General features: G+C 37.7%; 1 long non-coding RNA gene across 2 annotated transcripts in view; it reads right to left on the reverse strand.

Annotated features, from left to right (window-relative positions):
* LOC110260804 (uncharacterized) overlaps positions 1–22,147 on the reverse strand; it is a 364,487-nt gene that overhangs the window by 139,332 nt on the left and 203,008 nt on the right. For both annotated transcript variants that reach the window (XR_014804517.1, XR_014804516.1), the window contains one exon: positions 1,409–1,515. This is a non-coding gene — a long non-coding RNA (uncharacterized LOC110260804). The remainder of the gene's footprint in view (positions 1–1,408; positions 1,516–22,147) is intronic.

Here is a 22,147-nt window from a genome sequence, read left to right on the forward strand (position 1 = left end):
GTGACTTAGCTGGTTGTGAATTCCTTGAGAGTGGAATCTGAATCCCCCACCTCTTCCCTATCGCTCACAGCGCCTGATACAGCAAATATTCTCAGGGCTTAATAAATATCTGTGGACCAATTATAGACGAAAGTGTTCAGACCTGGAAGATGAAGACTAACATGAACACTAACCAATTTTTGTTGAATATCTCTGTTTTCCCAAGGGCTAGAAGAGCCCTCCTTTCATGAATCATCTTAAAACACAAAACAAAACAAAACGAACTCATTCATGGAAGAAAAAAATCGTGTTTGACACTGAGATTGGAAAACGATTAGCAATGGTCACATGTTGGCCCGAGCGGTTTTCCTTCCAGTGACAGGAGAACCTGTCAGCTGGGAGTGATTGAACCCTGAGGCCTCTGAATTAGATCAGGGTGATTATACTGATTATCTGCTCTGGGCAGCTCTGCCCAGTTTCTGAGTCCGATGCACTGAATCTGTACTTTCGGTCTGACCCACAGATATCTTATCCCTCACCTCCACGTCATTAGGACCCGGCCCGGGTGAAAAGGGAGAGTGGAGGAGGTGCCGTGGAAGTCAGCCTGTGTCACCCTCTCTGCTTCCTCTTACACTCCCTCGAGCGCCCTTCAGTTCCTCCTTTCCCACCAGGTGCCAGAGCGGTTATGCTTCCCCATAATCTCTCTTGCCATGGGGGACATGGTTGGAACAAATATTTTTTTAAAAGTGGGCCTACTATAAAGCTTGCACATTACTGGGCATTCAGCGTTATTTCATTTGTAGTCTCTTGGCAAGTCCGTGAGGTAGATGTTATGATTTTTATAGCATAAAGGTTGAAACTAACGTTTTGAAAGGATGGGAAACGTGCAAATTATACAGCTTGTATATACAAATGTGGAATTTAAAGTTCAGCCTGTCTGATTCCAAAACATCTGAGCTCCTTGTATTAGACAAGGTTATCTCTTTAGAAGGAGAGGGATGATATAAAATTGTTTCCCACTGAGGGTTTTGTGGCTTATGGTAGAGAGAGCACTGCTTTTCCAATACAGCTCCAACACAAATGCCATGGTCAGAGGGCCAGGGCATTTGGGGAGGAGGAGGCTGTGTTTTCTCTTCGGTCAGGATCTTCTCGTCCTTCTATGTACTTCATAGCATTGCACCTGACCACTACTTCAACTAAGCATCCTTAGGGACCCGAGGTACATAACCTTGATTTTTTCCCTTGATAGATGTTCTTTCATTAGTCCCAGGAAAATTAACTTAGTGTGTTAGGTCCATCCTTTTAATCAAAGGGAATGCTTAGGTTAAAATGAGGCACAAAGTCCTTCTGTTAGCACCAAGTTAATTGACCATGGGAATGAAGGTGAAGATTCAGACGAATCCCGCTGCACTTCTGTCATAATGCTCACCTGTGACTTGATGGTTGATGCAGCTTCACAGGGTTTTAGAAGTTTCTTCAGGGCAAGGATCATGGCCAGAACAGTGAATGGGTCTTCATTATCCAAGGGGTCGAAATCTAAGGAATGAATACATACATATATATGTATAATGCTCCTGAAAGTGAATCCACTTACATTTAAAATTTTTGTTGTTGTTGTTGTCTTTTTAGGGCCGCATCCATGGCACATGGAGGTTCCCAGGCTAGGGGTTGAATTGGAGCTACAGCCTACAGCACAGCCATAGCAATGCCAGATCCGAGCTGCATCTGTGACCTGCACCACAGCTCATGGCAACACCGAATCCTTAACCCACTGAGTAAGGCCAGGGGTCACACCTACATCCTCATGGATGCTAGTCAGATTAGTTTCCATTGAGCCATGATGGCAGCTCCTCAGACTTTTTAATAATTAAAAGAACCATGAATTGAGTCTGTATCTTCAAAGGGAAATTAAACCTCATGGTGTTAATTTGCTTATTCTTACTTACATTTAAATAAATTTAGGTTAAATTATATTTAGCACCTTAAGAAAACAAAGATGAATCAAATACTGATAATTCTTTTCAGCCTAATTTTTCTAATAAAGTTATATGGTAGCAATATTGAAACCTCCACTTAATGTATATATACCTTTTGCAGTGGTATCACAATGGAGTTTATTTTTATATTAAATGAGGACTTCACCAATTTTCTTAAAGTCCTCTCTTAATCCTTTTCATCAAATAGTTATTTTTTGCTCCACCTATCACATCAGTATCCTTGATTTCCTCTTCATTAATTTTTAATAGGTTCACTTTTGCCAGTTCTTTTTGTGTGTATGAGTGTGTGTGATCCAAGAATTTTTCCGACATCGCTTTCATCCAATCTTACGAAATCCTACAACTTTTGCAATATTTGCCATTTTGCTTGGCAATCTATTGCACTGCATTTGCATTGTTTGATTAAAGGTCTGTAAAATCTACCCCATCAGTCAGAGTTGGTATTGTATGGTGGGTTGAGACATAGGTTAGGGGTTAAGGAGAGTGGGACAGTGGTGACTAGTATTACGAGAGGTCAATCAGCCCCTTTATGAATATTTGTGTGTTACAGTGCTTCTTTGCTTCCCTAAGCAACCATGTAATTGGGGGATGGGGCATAATGCATGTTCAAATAATTAAGACTCCCTGGGCTCAAATAATTGTTGAATGGAATGGAACTGACCTTGCCTGAATCTGCTCTCAACCTATAAATGCAGCAGATGTTAGGAGCCTTCAGGCTTGGGTTGCACAGAGATGAATGAAATCCTCTTCCAACTATTTTGGTGTGTATGAACAGAGCTGAGAGAATTCCAGAACTACTGGAATGTTAACTCTCAAATCTAGAGACTTGCTTGAAGGCCTATAATTATCTCTATGGTGTTGTCTTTCGACATATCTAAGAAGCTGAACGGTTTTATTCAAGGTGGGCTAAGGGGGTGGGAAAACTAAATAAGACTTAGGTTCCAGGCCTGTTCTATCAGTGCTATAGTATGCTTTTTGAGGTGCAGGCTATTGAAGTATTAGCTTCAGCAGACTTCAAAATTGGGCTCTTCATTTCTCTTAACCTCATATATTGTTATATTCTGTGTTGGTATAACTTCATACATAAGAATCAATTTTCTTTTTTAAGTACTTAGACATAATAGGTCAGTGGGAGAGGATGAACATACTGCTACCCACCACCGCCTAACAAGACGCGCGTGACCACATATTTGAATAGTATTATTTGCAAAGTATAAAAGCACGTAAAAGTAACATTTTTCCCCATAGGTAGGGAGAATAATGATAGTTTGTTTCCTTCCTCTTTTTGCTTCTTTAGCAGGCTATTTAGATGACTTTTTTTTCCCCTTTTGCTCCTATTATTGTTGGATGTGGGGTTTTTGATTAATTCTGTATTTTTCTTCCTACTGAATTTGCAAACTTCTTGCAAAATCCCTCTCTTATTTTGTTTCATGTGCCCAGCATCTGACGTGGGACTCCATAAATGTCTGTTACATGTTTTTTTCAATTACATTAGAAATTAAAAAAAAATTAAAAAAAAAAAAGAAATTAAGAAGCTGGCTTAGGAAGGAAGAAATGGTAAATGGTTGTGGTGGAAGGGAAGTGGTTTGTGCTAACTTTGCCACGACAGGAAATAAAACAAGGTTAACTGGTGACGGGTAGGACAGAGGGTAAGTGCTCTGTTGCATATTATGAAAGTGGCAGAGGGACAAAGTACAATGACTGTTTTACTGAAAAAAACAGATAAATGAGTTGGAACATGCTTGCCTGAGCACTGATAAACTTGGAGCCATTGAGCAGTTAGATACTCTATGCTAGCGACAAGGTATAAAGTCATCAGCATAGTCGCTTAGGCCTTTCAATATGCACCCTTTCATAAAAAGTGCTTCCCTATAGGAAATGACGCTTTTTAATGATGTGTCCCAGAAGCTTAGCTGGTGCTTAATACAAGGTGATGGAATCTCCTAAAAATGGGGATTTTAATCTCCAAAAATCTCCATTTTTTTTTTTTTTTTCTTTTTAGAGCCACACCTGCAGCATACAGAACTTCCCAGGCTAGGGGCTGAATTGGAAATACAGCTTCCAGCCTAGACCACAGCCACAGCAATGCAGGAGCCAAGCCCCATCTGCAGTCTACGCAACAGCTCATGGCAAGGCAGGATTCTTAACCCACTGAGCGAGGCTAGGGATCAAACCCACAACCTCATGGATACTAGTCAGATTTGTTTCTGCTGAGCCACAGTGGGAACTCCCCCCACATCTCCATTTTAAGGCGATTCCATTCCATCAGAAATCTCCAATGACCGACAGAAAGAGGACACAAAGGTTTTCTGGAAGTCATACGTCTGCTGAATGTGTCTACAGACCTGTGAAGAAAGAAGAGCTTAATTAGGCAGATGAGCAATTTCCTGAAAAGGCCTATGCAGGAACTGGATTACGTCTCATTTCCTCTGAGAGAGGCATGAAAAATATGATGATTAAAACGCACTGTTCTGGAGCTTAGCCGTTCTCCAGTTTACCTTCACTTGGTGGGAGTAAGAGAAGGTGATGCTACTGGTTTTGAGTTGGGCTTTCTTCGTCATGAATGTTGGATTTCTTCAGGCAGAATATGTGTTAAACTGAGCTCCAGATTATCTGAGTTCGGGATTCTACTTTGTGGATTGCCTTTGGTTAAGCTATAATCCTTTTAGTCAGAAGAATGTTCTAATCCATCTCTCCCCACTTCCAGTGGCTCAGGAAACAGAAACCAATTTTGATTTCAACTAATCCAAACTTGATGAAGAAAGGAAATACAATGCCACTCTATGAAAGCACGAAGTTCCTTTCAAAGCCAACATGTACTTTAAAAAATATTCTACTGGTATTTGATTTATTCCTATCCCCTGGATCTTTCCATTTCAAAGCCTATGACTGGAGTTTGCTGTCATGGACGTGAACACTTGACTTCAAAGATCAGAGTCAAAAGCCCTCTCTGGACCGTATGAACCTTAGCTTCCATTTCTCAGTGCTTCTGCTTTTTGAAATAAAGGAAGTTTGAAAGTCTTTCTTAGTTTCCTTATATTACTTGTCTATTTCCTCCCCTTTTGTGTTTTACAAAACTGAGTCATGGAAACCCATCCCATTTCACCATCATACAGAAGACATAGTGTAATTATCAAGAAAAGAAGCTTTTTTATTCTTTGTTAAACTCTCAGAAATCTTGGGAGTTCCTGTCATGGCTCAGTGGTTAACGAATCTGACTAGGAACCATGAGGTTTTGGGTTTGATCCCTGGCCTTGCTCAGTGGGTTAAGGATCGGGTGTTGCCATGAGCTGTGGTGTAGTTCGCAGACGTGGCTCGGATCCCGCCTTGCTGTGGCTCTGGTGTAGGCCGGCGGCTACAGCTCTGATTGGACCCCTAGCCTGGAAACCTCCATATGCTGCAGGAGCGGCCCAAGAAATCACAAAAAGACACACACACAAAAAAATAAAAAAAAAAAAACCTCTCAGAAATCCTAGTTATTAAGCCTCATTACAGATCACCGATTTGAGATATTTTGAATTTTTTTAACAGTGGGCTAGTGATTTGGAATGGCTGTTCTTATTAGAGTTGTTCTTTCAGTAGTAGTCAGGTCTAGCTGACTATTGAACTGAGTTCAAGTTTAAAAAAAGTAAGTTCAGTGCCAGGTTTCACTTAAATATACCTGCATAAAAAGGAATTGTAAACATGCTCCTTCTAAACCAGAAATTAAGGATTTGAAAAAACAGTGTGTTGGGAGTGAAACACTGATGAAAATGAGATTGTGATGTCTGCCACACGGGCAGGCTGGGAGAAAGGCAGTCAGCAAACTCCCCTGGCTTGGTCAGGCGGTTTGATCAGCAACATTTTTATTTTAGTTCAGCAAAGGACCTGCATTGGTGTATTAGTCAGGATCCTCTTAGAGAAAGTGGACAAACAGGATATTAATTAATTAATTGACTTATTTATTTATTGTGAGAAACTGACTCGTGTGCTTTTGGAGGCTGAGAAACCCCACGATTTGACTTCTGTGAGCTGGAGATCCAGGAAAGCTGGTAGCCGAATTTGGTCTGAGTCGGAAGACCTGAGAACCAGATAAGCCAGTGGGATAGACGAGAGGCCAAGCGCAGAAGAGGAGATGAGATGTCCCAGCTCCATCGGGGAAGCAGGTGAAGAAGGGATGCCTTCCTGCTTGCCCCTCCCATTCTGTCCAGGCCCCTCTTAGTGAGGAGCACCACCTATTTTACTGAGTCTGCCAAATGCAAATGCTAATCTCATCAAAATCCAAAAATCTCTATTAGTCAGGGATGGCCAGAGAAACAGAACCCATAGGAGATTTACTTATTTAGTTGTGTGTTTGTTTCTTTTAGGAATTGGCTCATGGGGTTGCCTACCTACATCAGTAAGGTTGAACTTCTTTATTTCACATCTTTGGATTCAAACAATAAACTCTGCCAGAGACCCCCCTCATAGACACGGAAGAAATAATGTTTTACCAGCTCTCTGGGCTGCCTTTCACCCAGGCAAGCGGACACATTAAAATCAGCCATCACAGGGCCCCTTTAACCAACTAAGCAATGAAGCTTGGCACCAGGATCAGAGTATATAGAAGTGATTTTGGAATGTTCTGGTGGTTTTGAGAAGTTTAAAATGACCAAAACCATCATAGAATTCATTTAATAAACTAATAAAATTTACAAAGTAGATTTCATAAAGAGGACAAGTTATTACAAGAGTTCTAAAGATCTCATTTAATTTATTAAATAATTTACATTCATTTAATTAAAAGTTCATGAACAGAAGGAAGAGTGTGAATCCAAGGTTAGTAGAACTAAATTGCAACATTCCTCTCTGTTCTATGTTTTCTTCCCTCCGCAGTACTTGATGGCATGGATCTGCTCACGGCGACAACCACCCTACACACATGTATGCGCACAAGAGTATTTTAGAGCAGATGTTTAAAGAAGGCTCAAGCAGGAGTATGCAGGCCAGGTCTGACTATCGGATGTGTTTTGTTTACCTCTGCACAGTGTTTAAAACTTAAAATTATCTTCAATAACAAGGCGTAAATAAAAATTTCCAGGCTATCTTGAAAAATGGAGAGATTTGGTATTGTTGCACCTATAATATCTATGTGTCCCAGAGAGGCTGAAACTGAGCTCAAGGGCCAGTGACACAATCCCTACCACTCTCGAATTCCTCTTTGCCACTTATGATCAAAAGTTTGGACTGTTGGTTGTTCTTACAGTAAAATTAGGATAAAAGTGAAATATTTTGTATTTTTTTCAAAATCAGGCCAATGACAGGTAGGCTGTGTTTAAAAAAAAAAAAAAAGAGTCAGCATATCACTTACAGATACAAAGACTATCCCTAAATGTTTAAATTTCAATCCCAATATATCTGGCCCCCCCTCATTAATCTGATCTACCTTATAGTTCATAGGTTAATATATTTGCATGTTCATTTTAGGAACTTGAGAAAGTAATGCTTTGCTTAATGAAAAAGATTTATTTTAGGAACCTGGTTTGTAGCACCGAATTTACAAAACAGAAACAGACTCAGGGACATAGGACACAAACTTAGGTTACCAAAGGGGAGAGGCAGCGGGGGAGGGACAAATAAGGGGTATAGGATTAACAGAGACTACTATACATAAAATAGATAAGGATTTACTGTATAGCACAGGGAATTATATTTAGTATCTTATAATCACCTATAATGGAATACAATCAGAAAAATAACTGAATCATTATTTTGTACCCCTGAAACACAATATGTAAATCAACTATATTTCAATTTAAAAGAGAAATCAAGACAAAAAGAGGTAACAATGACATAGGAGGCACTAAGCTGCGTCCTTTTACTTTTTCTCTTCTGGGTGAGCGCTCTCTATGGGGCTCCCTGGCTCTTTGTGTGCATGGTTTCACCTTTGTCTGGGTAATGCTGTACCCACTGACCCGAAGGACTCCTGCATCTGGGACCCGGGCTCTGATTTTCTAAGTTTTGGTTTGTGTGCATTTCTTTGTATGTTATGTGTAGGGGAGACACTGAGTGGGGAGCAGGGAGGGTGGGTGGTAGTGACAGTGTGGGAGCTGGCCCATTCCTCAGAGGGATTTCAGTTCAGATCCATCTGTCAAAGACAGGCAGCAAATAGCTCTATGGTTACTTTCTCAGATGCCACTACTGCTCTTGGCATTGAGAAAACTCAGTTTCCTTTTTGTCCATGTTAGTGTTGCGATGCTTGGTTTGCTAAAGATTTATTAAGCAGTCTATAACTATTCATATTCAAGATTTTTTTCCTGACATGGAGATTAAATATTAGATTTAGAGTCTTGTTTTTTCATTAAATCAAAGCTTTGGCGTTTGGTTAAGGAGTCTCATGGGCACAGTCTATGTTCTGAAAGGGCAAGGTCTGAGATCTTTTGAGTGGGCTTCATGAGTGCTCTCTTATTCCTTTGGGACAGTGATCACACGGAAACCTATATACATCTCATGACTGTTTAGAATCCCAAAAGGTCCATACACTGAGGTTTTATCAAATTAATTCCTTTGCCCAATTCTATGCACTGCGAGACACAGAGGGCCCCAAACCTGATTCTGGGCAGAATGAAAATTTAGAGGTAAAATGGGATAAAACATACACACTTATGGCTTTGAATGAGTTTGTCCATCTGAGGGGCCATAACAGGGAACGACAGATTCTACTGCAGTTGTAAAGAAAACTATTGGAGATAATTCCTCCCATTTCATGTCAAGTTGAATTAACATCTTTCCTGGGAGAAACCTGAATTTATATTTCAGCAAATTTAGCCATTATGAGAAGAATAATAGGACATAGATTGTATTGACTGTTCATGTAGGACCAAAGCAATAACCAAAAGAGTGAGAAAAATAACTTTAAAAATTTTAAATCATTCAAATAATTTCTTTCTGCTTATGTCTTATTTTCTGTTGATGGAAACTGTGAGCAGACATAAAGTAGAATGTCTCTGTGTTTAAATATATATATATGTATATTTTATTCTATAATTTACTTTTTATTCATAATATATTTTGTAGCATATTTTTATACACATGCAAGCATATCATCTAAAAATGTTCACTTTTTATTGTATTTCATTTTCTAGACTAATCATAATTTTAAGCTATTTCCCCAAGGACATTTAGAAATTTTTAACTTTTTAGTATCATAAAAAATGCTACAAGAAATATTTCTTTTAAAAAAATGTAGATACAGAGAACAGAGTAGTAGTTAGCAGGGGGCAAGGGGAGGGAGGGTGAAATTGGTAAAAAGAATCAACTGTGTGGTGGCAGATGGAAACGATATTCTTGGTAGTGAGCATGCTGTAGTTTATACAGAAGTAGAAATAAAATGTACATATGAAACTTTATCTAATGTTACCTTAATAAAACATACATTTAAAAAAGAAATAGTTATTTATAATCTATATATTTGCATATGTATATCCATAGAATAAATTCTCAGAAGTGTAACTGCTTGGCCAAAGAGTATACATATTTTTAGTATTTATAGCCATTGTCAACTTGAACCCCATAAATTTTACATGAATTTACATTCCCAAATATACCCTAAGAGAATTTAATATTTATAAACACCCTTCCAAAAGTGGATACTGTTAGTCTGATAGGAATAAATATTATCTTCATGCTTTAAAATCTATTTCTTTAATTATTAGTGAGATTTTAATTTTTGGACCATACAAAGTTTTGCTATATATAGTGCTATTCCAGTCTTTTTTCTTTTTTGTTTTCTTTTGCGTTGTTTTCTTTTCACTTCTTTAACTCTTAATGCATTACGAATGTCAGTGTTTCTATATTTGGCAACTATATTCTCTACTTTGTCATTGTGTCACTTGTTAGTACCTTTTACCGTTCCCTAAACGCCTGTGTTTTTTCTTTGATGATGACAAGTTGCAGCAACAAACTTGTTTTCACTAACATTTCTGTCAAATTAATAGTAAAAACAATAAAAGTAGAGCCAAATTATTGAGATCCATTAAGAGAAGGGATAAATTATGAAACCTTGACTTTTATATGGACCCCACAGATTTTTAGAGTAACTAAATTCTTTTGTACTGTCTGTCAGTCAGGTAAGTAATGCAATGCTTTTTGTCTCTTTCTCCTCTTTCTATTTCAGTCCATCTTCCTCAACTTTTTTTTTTTTTTTTTTTTTTAGTATTTCTTAAAGTATACTTGATGTATACTATTGAATATGTTGTAAGGGCACAATATAGTGATTCACAATTTTTAAAGATTGCACCCCATTTATACATATAAAATATTGCCTATATTCACTGTGTTGTACAATATATCCTTGAGCTGATTTTATACCTAATAGTTTGTACCTCTTACTTCCCTACCCCTTCCCTCTCTCCACTGGTAACTTCTAGTTTGTTCTCTTTATCTGGAAGTCTATTTTTTTTTATTCACTAATTTGTTTTCGTTTTTAGATTCCACATAAAAGTGATGTCATAAAGTATTTTTCTTTTTTTGTCTGACTTATCTCAGCATAATACTCTCCACATCCATTCATTTTGTTACAAATGGCAAAATTTCATTCATGTTTATGGTTGAATAGTATTCCACTGCATAAATATCTATATCTGTATCTACATATCTGACATCTTTATCCATTCATCTGTTGATGGAAACTGAGGTTGCCTACATATTTTGGCAATTGTAAATAATGCTGCTATGAACATTGGGTATATGCATCTTTTTAATTTAGTGTTTTTGGGTGTGGGGTTTTTTGGGATATATATCCAGAGGTGGAATTGCTGGATCCTATGGGAGCTCAATTTTCTTGTTTTTTTGAGGGAAGCTTCATACTGTTTTCCATGGTGACCGTACCAATTTACATTCCAATCAACAGTGTATAAGGGTTCCCTTTTGTCCACATCTTTGCCAGTGTTTGACATTTGTGTTCTTTTTGATGATAGCAATTCTGAGAGGTGTGAGGTGATATCTCATTGAAGTTTTGATTTGCATTTTCATGATAATTAGCTATGTTGAGCATCTTTTCATGTTTCTGTTTGCCAGCTGAATGGAAAAATACCTATTCAGGTCTTCTGCTCATAAGGAAATATTGGCCTTAAATGACATATTTGACCAGATGGACTTAACTGATGTACAAAGAACATTCTATCTGAAAACAGTAGAATATACACATTCTTTCCAAGTGCACATGGAAAACTCTCCAAGATAGATTACAGGCTTTGTCACAAAACAAGCCTCTGTAAATTTAAAAAAACTGAAATCATATCAAGCATCTTTTCCAACTACAATGCTGTAAGACTAGAAATCAATTATAAGAAAACTACTGTAAAAAAAATACAAACACCTGGAGGCTAAACAATCACCAAAAATACTCCAAACAAACAAACAAAAAAACACAATCACATGGAGTGAACCAATGGATCACTGAAGAAGTCAGAGAGGAAACTGAAAAATATCTAGAGACAAATGTAAATGAAAACAATGATCCAAAACCTATGGGATGCAGCAAAATCAAGTCTAAGAGGGAAGTTTATCGCAATATAAACTTACCAGAGGAAACAAGAAAAATTCCAAATAAACAACATAACCTTACACCTAAAGAAACAAGAAAAAGAAGACCAAACAAAACCCAACGTTAGTAGAAGGAAAGAAATTATAGACTAGAGCAGAAATAAATAAAATAGACTGAAAAAAAAAAAAAGAGAAAAGATCAATGAAAGTAAAAGCTGGTTCTTGGAAAGGTAAACAAAACTGATAAACTCTAGCCAGATTTATCAGGGAAAAAAAGATAGAAGGCCCAAATCAATAAAGTCAGAAATGAAAAATGTTACAAATGACAGCAAAGAATCATAAGACTAATATGAACAACTATATGCCAATAAAATGGACAACCTAAAAGAATGGACAAATTCCTCTAGGAATGGACAAATGGACAATGTCTTAGAAATATACATTTTCCTAAGACTAACTCAGGAAGAAATATAAACAGACCAATTACCAGTACTGAAATTGAATCAGTAATTTAAAAACTCCCAATAAACAAAGTCCAGGACCAGATGGCTTCACAGGCAAAGTTTATCAAACATTTAGAAAAGAGTTAACATCTATCTCAAACCATTCTAAAAAAGTGTAGAGGGAGGAACACTTCTTAATTCATTCTATGAGCCCAGCATCACCCTAATTCCACAACCAGACAAAGATATCCTACCTCAATATTTTTTCTTTTTCTTTTTTTTGTTTTTTTTTTCTTTATACCAGAGGGAATTTTAATTTTACTCCTAAGGACACGGTTAGTGGTAAAGAAGTTGTTATGAGTAGTCTAATAAACAAAACATATAAGGAAAAATCAGAACACACAGGTAATAGATATGGTATTATAAATTCAGTACCCCAAAATGCATATTATGATACTTGTTCCCTGATTTGTAGGGAATCTCAAAAGAATGAATTATATTTTAAATATGTAAATATCTTAATTTTTCTTCTGTCTTATTGGAAATTGCTTATTGTTTGCAGGAGAAGGGGGAGTAGTTGACAGGAGCTAACCCATGTTAGGGTCTACCACAGGTCAGTTACTGTAGGTGTACTGCCACATTTCACCCTTCTAGTAATATATTGAGAAATGTCTTCAACAGTCCATAATTTTTTCAAGTGATAAAGTTGAGACTTTGGGATTTGTACAAAGTCTTACCAAGTGGTAAAAATGAGATTTGAACAGAAGACTGAATGAAACATCCCCCTAAACAATGCTAGATTGACAAAGGCTAATTTTTGTTTGCTTTTGCTTTGTTTTTCTTATTTTTTAAAATTTTGGGCAGAGTGCCTGACATAGGTTCTCAAAAGATATTTGTTGAACAACCATAAGAGGACTTAATGCCCACGATTCTTTCCACTATACCATGTTGGATCTGGAGAAGATGCTGTATTTGCCTTCCTCTAATGTTGTCATAAAGACCTCTCCCCACCCCACCCTGCCACCATCAAATTAAAGAGAAAATACTTTAGTCTTTATTTTCATAATTTAAAATTTGCTGGTTGGATTGTTGAAGCTCACGCTAGCTAATGGAGAGGAAGACTATGAGGGTTCTCTTGCTCTGCATTTATTTATTTATTTATTTATTTACTGCTTTTTAGGGCCACACCTGTGGCATATGGAAGTTCTCAGGCTAGGGGTTGAATCAGAGCTGCAGCCTCCGGCCTATGCCACAGCCATAGCCATACCAGATCTGAGCCGTATCTGCGACCTACACCACAGCTCAGGGCAATACCAGATCCTTAACCCACTGGGCAAGGCCAGGGATTGAACCCGTGTCCTCTTAGATACTAGTCAGGTTCGTAACCTGCTGAGCCACAATGGGTACTCCCTCTGTTACTTTGTTTTCAGATTCAGTTGACTACCAATATTTAACCTGTCTAAACTGGAAATTTTATACACTATATTAGTCTTTATATAAGAAGGATGAGTATACCCTCCTTTTCAAATTGAATCTTAAAAATGAAGTAAATTGTAAGCCACAAAAACGTTTCATTGCTTATTTAACAAACATTTAGGTGTTGACTAAGTACTTACCACTGTGCTAGGTGCTAGGGATATTAACTGAATACAATATCTCATATGAGTGTAAAATGCATTTCAAAAGAAAGAGAATATTTTAATATATTGTGATATAAAATTGAGTACAACTTTGCTTGTCACAAATGTTTGTTAGAATGCTAGGAGCATTGCCCATTTAGGAAAGTTGCCTCATGCATGAACCTCTTATGATAAAGAGTAAATGTGGTAACATACTTAGGCAATTCTACTTCTTGAAGACATTAAGGCAATGATCAGATGAAGCAACTGTTCTCACTGAATTTTTTTTATCGATTTAGCTAAACAATTTGGGTTTTATTTTCATCTGAGTGGCAATCGGTTAATTTTTATACATAACATCTCACACAAGTTATTTTTCCTTCATATACTGAATTTAGTGCTCCCTGGTAAGTCTGCTATTCATTCCAAAAAGGAAAGAAAAAAGAAAAATAAACAAAAAACCCCTATCAAGATGTATGCATTTGAATACTTTCTTTGCTGTTTATACAGTGATTTATCTTGAATAGTTTTATACTCATGTATATCCTCTTGAAGTGATACACTTGAAAAATATACTTATTTTGTGGCTAGGTTTTGGAAATTTTTTTTTTCATGAAAGAGAAAAGAAGTAGAAGATGGGTGTCTATTATGAAATTGGAGAAAACATTAAAAAGCTTAAGTTTATATCCATCAAAATTAGCAGTCTAAAATGTGCTTTAGAAGAATATTTTCCAGCTTTTGCTTAAAATATTTTCTTTTTGATTTGTAATAGAAAGACAATGAAAATTGAGAGACTAGGACAACAAACTAAGTGATCTAAGAGAATTAAAAGATAAATGCCAGGCATAGGAAGATTCTCTGCTCTGCACACCCAAGGTTATTCAGAGCAGGATGCCTTCTTGACAAATGCAGACTCTTGGAGAAAATATTCTTTAGCACTGAGCGTGTAGCTACTCTTCGCCACTGAGAGACATGAGAGGCATAGTTAGTGAATGCCTCTCCAAGAAACATAACAGCATGTCGCAACTTTCATACTTTGAAATTCTAGGGTTCTTGCAGTTAGAAGAGAGAATCATAGTGTTACCCTAAATATCAAAGTCTGTAATTCCACTCAGAAAACAGACCAATTCAATAAGCTCCTCTCATAATGCCCTGCACTGATGGATCTCCAGTCCTCAATTTCTGTACCAAACAGGCTTCTTTTTGTGGCAGAAAGAGTTCAAGTTTCATCTTTTAGCCTGTACAACTTCACCACGATTGACTTAAGGGCCAAATATAGGCTGAGATTTTAAAATGTTGCTTTGTAACATGAAGCGGTAGATTTAACAAAATTCCAACTTCTGCAGGCTGTTTCCATGACTGATGAGAACTGAAGCAGAGTTGCTAATGACAGGTTTATAATCACTCAGATGAAACCATCCCAAATTGACTGGAAAATGGTCCAGGTACTTGCTGTATGTGGAATGCGGCACACAAAAAATCCCAGTCGGTGAGACATTGATTATTAAATTAAGACATGGTGGAGGCATTAGACATGGAAAAGGGGCTTAACCTCATTAGCAGTTAGAAAAATGAAAATTGAAACAGTGGTGACCTACTGACCAGACTGGCTAAAATTAAGATGTAAAATCACATTGAAAGGAAGCTTGGTATTACTAAGGAAAGCTGAAAATATGTATACCATATGACCCAGAAATTCCACAAAAATACCTTTAAGAAATGCTTGCAGGATTAAGAAATGCTTGCAGGATTTTTTTTTTTATGATGGAAAAATAAATTGGAATACCAAACAGTAATGTAAATGAATAGATGACAGCTACAGGCAATACCCAGAAACTGTGCAAGCTGTCACAATTGTAAGCTTAAACAAAGAAATTATGGCATAAAAATGCCTACATTACGATTCTGTTCCTATGAAATTCAATACCACACAAAACTAAACTCTATTGTTCAGGAATGCACATATAAGTAGTCGCACTATAAAGAAAAGCAAGAAGATGATGAACACAAATACAAATAGTGTTTATCTCTAGGGAGAGGGTACTCTGTGGGGTGCTTATGCTGTTCTGTTTCTTGACCTGGATTAAACCATTTGTCTAAATAACTGTCCAAGAGTATGTGTACATTTTAAGTACTTTTCTATGTGAATGTTATGTGCCGCGATAAAAACTAAAACGCATCCACATCCACACACTCCGAGCCCATCATCCGTGGCACATGACTATCTAATGCCTCCTGTGCTAAGATGGGCCTGAACGGAGGGCAGTTCAGGGCTGGCAGCTATGGCAAAATGCACACTGGATTCAAAGTGTTTCTCCTTCATGTAACGTCATTGATTGACTGTGATCTGGGATTGAGTTATCAACACACAAAAATCCCCTTCCATAAAATCCTGTTTGATTCAACTAACTTCATTCATTCTTATAAATACCCACTTAGTCTTATCTCAATTTAGTTTAGGGACAAAAACCACTAGGCATTATTATAAATTAAATGAGAATTGATTGTGAATCTCTGAGAATTGGTCCCGGCTCCTTTATTTTCATGCCAGCCCTGTTCTCTTTCTAAATGACCTGCAAATTTGTTTTAGTCAATTTCCTTTTACCTCAAGTGACACAGCCTGAGCTCCATAGATAGTGAAGGAGAAAATACATTCAGCAATTTTTTTTAATCATCTCCAAACACATGAGCAAAGGAATATCTGAAAGATGTTTTCACCTGACTAATTAGGTTAGAAATCTCAGGAGAACAGTTCTGCTTGCTACATTTTTGATGGAAATGCTTCTGTTTCTGGTTGAGAATCTTGCAGAAACAGATTTCTCCTTTGACACTTCCTGTTGGAACTTCTGGGAGAAAAAAAGAATGCAACTTTTTCTTTTTCATCAATTGGGAGAGAGACATAGATCGCAGGGTAACTTAGGTACAAGCGCCATGACTTCTTAATGTTTTAAGTACATACTTTATAGCATGGAATTATCAGAGTACCAGAAAATAAATGCTTTTTGCTAACTGTGGACACATGCTCCCCATCTCAAACTGTGGTATTTCATTCACCACTTTCATTCCAGTGTTTATGAAGTTCTCGGTTTTTAGTATCTGCAAGTCAAATAGTGGAATATAAAACACTTCTCTTCTGTGTTTGAAACATTCTTCCCTTTTCTCATTTATCAATGTGAGTGCTTAGAACCAACTGTCCTTCCATTCTTTCGTCACTTTACATTTGTCAACTGGGGAGTGAAAGTCTCTGAAGGAAGCAGTTAGTTTTCCTTTGTGTTCTCCATGGCATTTACATACAATGCTGAAAATACATGGGTGCTTAATAAATTCTGGCCACTTCTGACCCCATCCCTTTGAAAAAGATACGTTTTAAAAGTACACCAAAATCTTGCCTTGAGATTCTTACTCAGCATGGTCAGGGCCAGTTAAGACAAGTGGTAGGACATGACTGAACTCTTGGTCTCTTCAGAGTCTTCGGCTACAGATTATAATTGTTAGTGATAACTGCTAGAAATGGCTATTATTGAAAATGGGGCCCCTAACTAATTTTAAAAATATATATGCCTGTCAGGGTACTGGGGTAAAATGCAGTGGCAAAAATATACTAATGAAAGGATAATATTGTGTGTGATGACATGGGGGAAGAAGAAAAAAAAAAAAAACCTGGCAAGAAGCCAAACATGAGAAAAACACAAGGTAGCTCTGATCTCAATCCACTGGGGTTTCCCCCATTGCCTAGTGCCCTTTACCTCCCATCAGAAGATGCTATAGGTGCTAGTCAAGAAGTTAAAGAATTAGTGTTTGTGACAACAAAGAAGAAAAGGATAGGCGTTTTCTGGTGGCTTAGTGGGCTAAGGGTCTAGCATTGTCACTGCTGTGGCTCTGGTTACCTCTACAGTTTGGGCCACCTGGCCTGGGAACTTTTGCATGCCACGGGTGCAGCCAAAAAGAGAGAAAGGATGGCCTCTTTAGAGCTCCTAGTATTTGGTTTTCAATGTTCAGTTTCACGAATATAATAGAATGCAGTGGGGACATGCTCTACAAGGCAGAGACACAGACCAAGGATTACCTTTGGGGCCCTTGATGTTGTATACAAAACTGGGTCTGTACATACATTCCTTTTTCCTGAGTTTTCTGGCCTTTTATCTGGGATTCCTGACCTTTTCTTCCTCCAGATTAAAAATCATTGCTTATAAGTAACTCCACATTTTTTCTAATGTCCTAGAACTAGCCATCTGAGCTTGACTGGACAAGCAAATTTGAGAAAGATCCTTCCCACAAGGACTCAAATGGCATTTTGCAAAGATGACAGTTCTCATCATGCATCAGTTTAGAACTGTTGAGGGGATCCCTTTCCAGAATCCAAGCATCACGCTGAAAATACCAGAGGCTATTAATACTGCATGTATATTTACTTTCATGACTTGGCAAGTGTGTGAGCTGCGACACACAATCTTCGCAGAGAGGACACTGTGAAGGTTGGCTTGCAACCACGCAGATGTCTGGGGTTTGGCTTCATGCTCTCTCCTCCTCCTCCTTCTCAGCCACAGAATGGTTCACCTAGTGCATTTGTATTTCCATTCTCTGGAGCCTAGTCTCTTCTGGTTTTTTTTTTTTTAATTTTTGAAATGTAATATACCATAAATTCAAATTTCCAAGTGTACAGTTCAATAGTTTTTAGTTTATCCACTGAGTAATGCAACCATCATCACCACCTAATTTTAAAACCTTCTATTTTTAAGACTCTCTTCTAAGCGTTTTCTTCTGATGTCTCTGGAACAACATTATGCTTCATTTATTTTTTTTAAAGAAAGAAGATCTATGTTCTGAAATCACCCCTGTAGATAACTGGCAATCACATGATTTAAGGTGGGGAGTCTTGATAATGTAGATTGGCCCCTTCTCTTCTAATGCCAGCTTTAATTCTTTGTGAGGCAGAAAGAATGCGTGTTTAATCAATTTTTAAAATGTAGTTGATATCTCCCAGACAAAAAGAAAAAGAAAAAAGGTTGGACCATTCGAATTTACCATTTTTGTAGGCCATCAGTAGCGAATATTTGTCATTTCACAAGGTTCAACATAATGAAAAATGCATGAAATTTTCATGCTTACTCCAGTGGCACTGCAAAAATTTGAAGGAAGATACTATGTTTCAGGCTCATTAAAAATAAAGTAACTTGCTCTTGTTTGAAACACATAGCTAAAATATTGTGGGGTTTTGTGATTATATACAAAGAGCTAAAATATTCTCAACCTTCATTCATTCAATCTTTCACTAAGTAGCTACTCTCTGCCAAGACAGGTGATAGGAAGGAAGATACAGTCCCTTCCATAAGGAACACACATTTTTGCTGTACCTTCTTTATGAATTTATTATTTTATAGCTCTGCAAAGTGTTTGCATTTCTATCTTCAGCAAATTTATTAACTCATTAACTCTTGGTTCCTACTGCTTCAGAGGTAGGCCAAGCCCTCCTTTCTTTCACACAAACTTCAATTACACAAAAGACTTTTTTTTTTTTTAATCTCCCTGTAATTCCCAAATTCACAGAATGGAACAATCTTATGCCAGTGTTGCAATGTTTCCACACTATTAAGGGGTGGAATTTTGTGGTTTTCCCAAGTGTAAGTACCACCTGCCTCAGTCTTAGCTGAATGTCAATGAGTCTCAATTCTCAAGTTTTGAAAGTAGATTAAAGCATTTAATTTACACAACACACACAGAGTGTCTTAAAGTGTCAAAATATAGCTGTCAATATTCAAGTCTTATGTGTGATCAGAAACATCAATAATATAAAAGACACATATAAGTAACTTGTACATACTTCCAGGATATTGGTAATTCCCAATATAGTTTAAATACTACACTAGCCTTTCAGATATCCAGTGGATTTTACTAGTTTTGATTTAAGCTGGGATGCACTCCTGGACTATTGACTTGGGGTGGAGAACGACATATATCTTTTATTAATTTTCCTCCAAGTACTGCTCCTAGGCAGAGAAAGAGAATGCTGGGAAAGGCCCATCATCAGGTCGGCACCAGAAAGGTCATGATGCTCAGGAAGCAAAATGATGAAAATCAAGGATAATAGAGTTAATCATGTCCAGAAGTGATAGAATTTGTGAGGCTTGGAGAACATATCATTCCATTACTTCATTAACAAATAAGGAAATGGAATTCCTGAAAAGCTAAGTGACTGATTCAAAGTTATTTATTAGGTAAAAATCCAAAATTCAAATCCAATGATTCAAATTCCCAGCACACACAAAAAAGATCCTACCATATAGCACAGGGAACATATTCAGTATCTTTTGATAAGACATAATGGAAAAGAACATGAAAATATGTGTGTGTGTGTGTGTGTGAGAGAGAGAGAATTTACATTTCTAAGATGTTTCCTAATGATGCTGATGTTGCTGATTGGGGATCACACTTTGAGAAAAAAACAAGCCTGCATGAAGCCAGCTGAACAACTCCTCTACCAACAGGGTTTCCAAGGGCTGTAACTCCTGGTGCTCACCCCTTTGGCTTCTAAAAGTATAATAAGTTATCAAAACACTCCATCCAAAATCTCAGTTGCTCTCTCGTCCCCAAGTATTGGCTTCCAAATCAAGACTGGCATCAACATGACTGTGTGTCTTCACAGATGGCTAGTGAGTTAGTTTGGAATAAGAAGGGAGCTATGCAGCCCTTTTGATTGGCACCCGGAGCTTCTAATACCCAGCCTTCTGACTGCTGCTTCTTTCTCGTTCCCTCAACAAAATAATGAATGTTAAATGTGCTGATGATAAGAAGATAGCCATAAAAATAAGTTTTATGAACCCCGTCTCATCTTCAATCCTTAAAGAGGTAGAGAATTACAATAAACACTGTAGCCATCAGGATTCTTAGTTGCAGAAATAGAATTGAGGTTAGCCAGTGTAAATAGAAAGAGATTTAATATAAGGAATCAGGTAGCTTACAGAAAGTGAGTTGGCTTAGAAGAAACTGGGTCCCATTCAGAACCCTCATGGGAATGTGAGTTTCAGCTTTCCAGTCTTCGTTCCAGAGGAAGGCATGGTAGAAGAAGACTGGGGTGGTTGCTGAGTGAACCACACAGCACTGGCTGCCCCAATTACCATGACGAAGCTTTATTCTCAAGCTAGATGCTGATGAAATATCAGGTCTTGTGTTTACATACTCATATAATGATTTATGACTTAGCCTCGAATTAAAGGAGAGTTTGTCGTAAACTGACATGTAAAGTATTATCTTGTAGATAAGTCTGCTAGTATATTAGCAGAAAGGTTAATGATTTCTGGTCCTTGGGTTCCTGGGATTTCAGGATTCACAAAGATCTTTTATTTGAAGGAACGCTTTTCCAAAGACAATCTGGTGGCTGTTGCAATCCAATGTTGACTACTTTGCTGGCATATATATGTTGTCTTTTTGGGGCTGCCCTCACAGCATATGGAAGTTCCAAGGCTACTAGGGGTTGAATTGGAGCGGTAGCTTCTGGCCCACACCACAGCCACAGCAACATGGATCCAGGCCACATCTGTGGATCCAGTGTTGGATCCTTAAACCACTGAGCAAGGCCAGGGATCAAACCCACATCCTCATGGATAGCAGTTGGGTTCGTTACCACTGAGCCACAGTGGGAACTCTGGTTTATATTTTATACTGTGTTATAGTTTATACTAGGTTTCTGTACTGCGAGAGTATCACTGAAAGTAACATTTTTGAAATGTATATTGGCTAAATATGTTAAGGATAAAGATTCATTCTACCATTAATTTTCAGGATATGTTAGATTAAAAACATTGGGGAGTTCCTGTTGTGGCTTAGCGGTAATGAACCCCACTGGTACCCATGAGGATGCAGGTTCAATCCCTTGCCTTGCTCAGTGGATTAAGGATCCAGTGTTGCCATGAGCTGTGATGTAGGCTGGCAGCTGCAGCTCCGACTCAACTCTTAGCCTGGGAATTTCCATATGCCATGGGTGTGGCCCTAAAAAGATAAAAAAAAAAAAAAAATCACTGGCCTTAATAATCAGAAGGTCTTATGAACTATGAAACTTGAGATGTCTTATAATTAGATGCTTGCAATTAAAACGATTTCTCTGTAAATGAAACCTTAATGCTGTGGGCTTGGTCACTACTAAATAGAATCCAAGGCTGAAGTGGCCTGCTCGAATTCCTCATTTTATTCTATAGCAGCATTCACTGATGGCTGTACCATGGGATGAACCATTTAAGCTGCTAGAACAGAGACTCACAATGCAGTAAGTTTATTTTTCTCTTGCATGCCTGTCTTGAAGTAGCCAAGGCAGAGCTGGTAGACTAACTCTGTTACATTTAACACACAGCTTCCATTTCTGGGTCCATGTTTGCTATAACTCTCCTGCAGACAGTGGGAAGTGGAAGAGGAAATGGGAAGGCATATCCCTTCTATCAAGAATAACACCTAGAAGTTATACAAACCATATATGGTTCACAGGTCATTAGTTTGAACTCAGGCACAGAGACACATCTAGTTGCAATGGTGGCCAGAAATTGTCATCTATAGTTGGTAGATCTTAAATCCACTGACAGTCTGGGGGTAATGGGGTAGGGTGGATTTTAATACC

The sequence above is a fragment of the Sus scrofa genome, chromosome 5 (genome assembly GCF_054392235.1).
Source record: "Sus scrofa isolate SSC_HxYL_T2T_F1_AM1 chromosome 5, Sscrofa_HxYL_maternal_Yorkshire_Landrace_v2.0, whole genome shotgun sequence".
NCBI classification, from domain to species: domain Eukaryota; kingdom Metazoa; phylum Chordata; class Mammalia; order Artiodactyla; family Suidae; genus Sus; species Sus scrofa.